The sequence below is a fragment of the Xenopus tropicalis genome, chromosome 1, assembly GCF_000004195.4.
Source record: "Xenopus tropicalis strain Nigerian chromosome 1, UCB_Xtro_10.0, whole genome shotgun sequence".
NCBI lineage: Eukaryota > Metazoa > Chordata > Amphibia > Anura > Pipidae > Xenopus > Xenopus tropicalis.
In genome coordinates this window covers 37,449,020-37,455,517 of record NC_030677.2, presented here as the reverse complement: position 1 = coordinate 37,455,517, position 6,498 = coordinate 37,449,020, and the positions used below count along the sequence as shown (strand labels likewise).

At 40.0% G+C, this 6,498-nt stretch overlaps 1 long non-coding RNA gene across 1 annotated transcript; it reads right to left on the bottom strand.

Annotated features, from left to right (window-relative positions):
* Nucleotides 1-5,035: 5,035 nt before the first annotated feature.
* Nucleotides 5,036-5,807, bottom strand: LOC116408460. The gene is made up of 2 exons (XR_004220947.1): nucleotides 5,676-5,807; nucleotides 5,036-5,351 (listed from the first exon to the last, which is right to left on the bottom strand). It is a non-coding gene; the product is annotated as an uncharacterized LOC116408460 (long non-coding RNA).
* Nucleotides 5,808-6,498: the final 691 nt, after the last annotated feature.

The window sequence follows — 6,498 nt, the reverse complement described above, 5'->3', positions numbered from 1 at the left end:
GCATTGTAGTGCACTTGCTTGGACCATGCTTTTTAACCCCCAAAATGGCCATGTGACCAAAGGAAAAATACTGTACCGTTTGGCAGTCTATATAAATCCAAAAACATTTATAAAAGGGATGCATTCCGCCTGCAACTTCTAGAAGATAGACAGTTATGTAGTTCATGTTCTAAAATTGTACCTTTTTATTATCACCACTCAAATATCACAACATAAAAATGTTTGTCGGTACATTAACCTATAACATATAGATTTGTGATTTGTGTGCTAATCATATTCTTTGATCAATATAATAAAGGCAATAATACCAGTGGAATACCAGTGCCCTTTGTGGCCAATATGAGCTCCCCTGTGTACTTAACAGCAGGGCAGCCATCAGAAACACTTAACAGTTTAGGGGCCCCCCTCCCAAGACCAGCACAGAAGGGCCTTTATTAACATCGCTAGGGCCCATATTGCCTTGCCTTTCCAAAGGGACCCATGCTGCCAGAGGCCTCTAACCAGGGCCAATATTACTACACAAAAAAGGTGAGAAAAAATGTTTGCAGTCTATATGTCAGCTGTGCCTTGGAGTTCCAACTATATTATCCCCTTGCTTAAGGGGACATATTGTGCAAAAAAACAAGAATGTACCAGTGCATCATACTCTTATAAATACAGAAAAAATGTGCTTTAAAAAGTTGTGTTTTAGGCTAATATGTTAAACATTTCTCCAAAAAACCTACTAGTCCTGGAACTATTAGGACACGCCGACCACTAATATGAAACACAGACAGGGATTATAGCAGGTTCACAGGAAGCTCCAAAAATTAGATTTTTAGCCCAGAATAAAACCAGCACCATATAGTATTATTATTGCTCACAAGATTAGGGGGTTTATATTTTTCCTTTAATAACCCCATCCTGCCAAATCAGCCTTATGCCAATCCATCTTCTTTTTCTTTTCTACTTCACAGAAGACATTTATAGAAAGTTCCTGTCCAAACACTGAATTATTCATGTTATTCACAATTCCATGGACACAGCAAATTTAAAAATAAGCCCAGAACTGAACAGTAACACAGAAAGAGGGGATATAGGCCTGGGAGGCATGTTAAAAAGCTAATGTAAGTGTTATACAGGGAGATAAAAGGGGCCATTTACAACTTCCAAGGCAATGGACAAAGTGCAGTCCATCATTTGTGGTTTTATCTTAGCTTCTAATGAATAGCAATAGAGAGTTTTAGGTACTAGAAAATATATACTCCAAGGAGGGCACAAGAAAAAAATGTTATCCTACAGAACAGGGCTGTTATTACATGTGATAACTATCTGTAGCATTTTCAAAGAAGACATATTGTGTGCCAGAAAAGATGTTGAGAAATGTTGTCTTTTGGCCTAATTTATTTAAAAGAGACATATCGACTTCCGGGGGGCGGACCCAGTAGATGGCCGCGTTTTAAGAGAGCTCCCAAACCAGGACCCATAACGCTCGTTATATCTCCTATCAGAGCGCAATAATAACCCACACTAAAAAGCCTGGTGAGAGGATAAAGAGGGGTAAGGGCAAATACCACCGCCCAGCTCTTCCCTCCCTTGCTACCCCGGAGAATAGCGCACCCACCTCGCGGACCCGGACCGGACACAGCCGCGCCAAAGCACCATAAAACCTGACTAAATACAGCAGGACAGAACGGTGACAGACCAACACGCACCGGTAAATCCTACCTTCAAAAGCAGTAAGTCCGGCCACGGGAGGGCGATAAGATTGGGACAGCGGTAAAAACCGCATAACAGGAAGTACAGGCCGAAGGCCTTCAAAACTGACTGCGCAGCAAAACTGCAAGCGCCTTTTGCACTAATCACCTAGCAGAACCCCCGATCCGCCTGTGCCAAGGATACAATAAACCACTGTGACTAAAGTGCAAAAAGGTTATCTAATAACACGAACCCCACACGCACAATAAGTCACAGCTACGCCCAGCACTAAATCTGCCTCACGAAATTAAACCAGCACAGAAACACCACAAAAACGCTGGCGACAACATTATAACCCAGGCAGCAACATATCCTGCTGGAAACAGGCACAAAATTCATATCTGCCTAAAATAAATCCAAACAGGATAAACATAGGCTGAGACTCTGTACCCTGAACAAATCCTGACATAAGGCCCAATATAGCACCACAGTAGAACTGTAACAATAACTCAACCAATCACAGGTAGGAAATCTGATCCTACCTACTCTAAGATAAGAAAATCTACTATTATACTCAAGTGTGCTAAAACATTACTCTCTATTGAAAGAAAAACTCTACTCTTCCGAATGGAAACAACCACAAAAACAAGACAAATGTAAAAACCCAGTAACTCTAATTGCCTAACCAGAGGGGACACATCTACCTGACAAGAATAAACCTAACCCAGCTTAACCTAAGTACGAAACAATTCTACCCACCAAATCAGAGGATACATCGCTAAAACATTTCAACCTACCAGGAATGGAAAAATACCTGGGTTCTACTACCACAATGCCACAAAGACAAACAAAAAAAACAAAAGAAAAGAAAACAACACAAGACCCAGAACAAATGGATACAGACACCACCACAAATAGCCAACAACCACAAACCACCCAGGCCCAAGATCTAGCACAGTTACTTGGCCCACTCCTGGACCAAAAACTTGCGAGCATAAAAGAGTCGATGACAGAAATTTTACAACAAGTCACCAATCAAACACAAAGAATGACTGAGGCCGAAACACGAATCTCTACACTAGAAGACGAACTCGACAAAGCCCAGAAATCAATAGATCTGCAACAGCGCGAGATCACCATAATGGCAGACAAACTAGACGACCTAGAAAACAGGAGCAGACGAAACAATTTACGGCTGGTAGGAATTCCAGAATCCATAAAAGGGCCAGACCTCGAGCAACTTCTAACCACAGAACTCCCAAAAATGCTCAAAATGGAAGAGCCACATCTCCACTACGTAATAGAAAGACACCACAGAATTGGACCCCCACCACCTCAAGACTCAAATAGACCAAGACAAGTGATCTTCAAACTACTTAATTACGCTGACAAAATGAACATTCTAGCAGCATATAGGAAAATTAAAGACCTTAACTACCAAGGGCAACGAATTCTACTTTTTCAAGACTTTTCAGCCGCTGTAACAGCGAAACGCAAAGAATTCGCACCAGTATGCAAACTCCTATATGCTTCAGGACACCGATTTTCCTTATTATTTCCTGCAAAACTCAAGATAGTGGACAGAACCAATGGGAAAAACATCTTTATCGAAAACCCCAAACAAGCCATGGAATACTACAAAACAACAACTTCAAGAGAAGATGAACAAAATCAGACAACCTGAAACAACGAAAACTAACTGGACATAAAGTAACAAGATTACCATTATTCTAGCGAAGACCTGGAAAATCAAAACATCCCTCAACATAGAACTTTTTATATAACAATACAAATAACAACAACTCCCTCAAGGACTGGTCGGAACCTTAACCGACAATCCTGAACCAGATACTCCCCCTCCACCCCTACCCATTCCTTCCCACTCCCCACCTCCCCTCCCTCCCATCTATTTCCTTCCCCCCCTTTACAAGCTGTGCTAGCTTCAACGTCCCCTCCCCTCTTTAAAACTATTGTTCATAATGTTTATATAGAAAGAACAGGCAATTAGAAATGCTTCTTATATTTTATTTTTTTTCTTACCTGTGTAACATAATGATTCTGTTTATGATTATTAAGACACAAATACAACTACAGTTAATTATATTTGCTCATACCTCTAGCAAGATAACTCACTACAAACAAACCATTCCCTGGCCTTGTGGGAACAAAAACCGGAGTGGTAAGCTTGCTCGCTGGGACAGGCTAACCCCCCAAACAACCTATACAACCGCAATTAAATACCCAAAGAAGGGCATAGGGTAAAACCTTGCCCCTTCCCACCATTTAGATGGTAAATACCACTGAAACACCCAATATGCCGGCCCAAAACATCACTGAATTTAAGGTACTTTCCTGGAATGTAGGTGGTCTGAACACCCCAATTAAAAGGAAAAAAATACTAGACCGATTACGCAGGGAAAAAGCCCAAGTTATCCTCTTACAGGAAACTCACTGGCGCCGAAAAGATAAGCAAACACTTAAAGATAAATGGTTACAAATTGTGCAAGAAGCATCTTACAAAACCAAATCTAGAGGGGTAGCAATATTAATAAGCAAAGACCTACCATGTACCCTCTTAAAAACCCATAAAGACAAAAATGGCCGCTACCTACTAGTAGATCTAGAGATATATGGTGTCAAATACACAATAGTTAACATATACGCGCCTAATAATGAAAACAAATCTTTCTTTACAGGTGTACTACAAAAGATTGACTCCTGGGGGACCACTAACATCATAATAGGAGGTGACATGAACGTGACTTGGGATGACTTCATGGATAAATCAGGTAAAGCCACCACACACTCCAAAAACAGAGCAAGACCCTTACATAATCTATGTGACATCCTACAACTACATGATACATACCGATACTTACATCCTATAGCCAAAGATTATACATTCTACTCGGGAGTACATAAATCCCACTCGAGAATAGATTACATTTTCGTTTCCTGGGCATTGTTGCCGGCGGTCTCAACAGCCAACATAGGAAATATTGATATATCAGATCACGCCCAAGTTTCCATTAAGTTAAAACTACAGACACCCCAACCACGCTCATACAACTGGAGATTCCCGACATACCTGTGTTCCAATGGAGACTTCCAAACATATCTAAAATCTAGTTGGGCAAACTACATTGACGATAATATTACTCATTGGGACAACCCACAGCTATTATGGGCAGCGGCAAAACCGGTCCTGAGAGGTCACATAACCTCATATATAATTAGGAAAAAAAAACAATACAATGAAAAATATAACCTTCTGCATAAGCAACTAACGACACACTACACAGCCTTCAAACTTACTAATTCACAAGAAGACAAAAACAAATACACAGACACAAAACAGCTTTTTGATACTTTATTGACGGAGAAAGCATATCAAACATTGAGCTATACAACACATAAATTTTATAGACATGGAAACAAATCAGGAAAACTCTTAGCACTTTTAGCGAAAAGACAGACAAGGAACACATTCATTCAAAAACTTAAATCATCAGATGGATGTACACAAGACCCAAATCAAATCATAAATATTATTACCGAACATTTTAAAAAACTATATCAAACAGTAGAGGACAACCCCCAAGACGGCTTGCAATTCTTGCGAGAAGCTGGACTTCACAAACTCTCAGTACAAGACCGCGACATCCTTGACGCACCTATAACAAAATCAGAAATATTAGAAACAATCAAAAAACTAAAAAACAATAAAACGCCAGGACCAGACGGCCTTCCAGCCGAATTTTACAAACAACTAGCCCCTGACATAACCCCAACATTAGAAACACTTTACAATGAAACTCTACAGGGACACCCACTATGGCATGAAGCCAATGTTGCTAGAATCATATTAATCCCCAAAGAAGGCAGAGATATAACAGAACCAAGTTCATACAGACCTATTTCGCTATTAAATCAAGACATAAAATAATATCTAAAATAATGGCTGACAGACTACAACAGATTTTACCAAAAATACTTACCGAGCAACAAACTGGATTCCTTAGACGACGCCACCCCGTCCAAGCCCTCAGGAAAATACTAGCAGTAGTTTACCAAAGCAACCTAGAGAATAGGAAACAAGAAATGTTAATAAACCTAGATGCAGACAAAGCGTTTGATAGGATATCACATGCACACCTACGTCGCTTATTAAAATTCCAACACTTCGGTATACAAACACTTAATCTATATAAAAACCTATACAACTCACCCTCCACATACATAACAGTCAATAACTGCAACTCAAGTAGATTTACCATCGGCAGAGGAACGCGTCAAGGCTGCCCCCTATCCCCTCTCCTATTCAACCTAGCCATAGATCCCCTACTAAGACATATACTAAACTCACCGAATCTGAAAGGAATCCACATAGGCCAAACGACCCTTAAAGTGACAGCATTTGCAGACGATATCCTATTATTTCTCAGTCAACCCCAAACAGAAACACCCACAATCCTGAAGATAATACAAAGATTTGGAAAAGTAGCAGGATTCCAAATAAACTTGGACAAATCAGAAGCACTACAACTCACGCAACCGACACCCACACCATGGCCCAAACATTTCCCCTTTAAAAAGGCAAAACAAACCATTAAATATCTAGGTATAACTATACCTTCAAACCATAGGAAAACATACACGCTAAATATAAGGAAAACAATAGACATTCTACAACAAGAAACACAAGAATGGAAACACGCTAATCTAACCTTCTCTGGCAAAATACATTTCATAAAAATGTTCCTTTTTCCAAAACTGCTATACCCCATGCAAATGTTACCATACTACATAAAAGCAACAGAC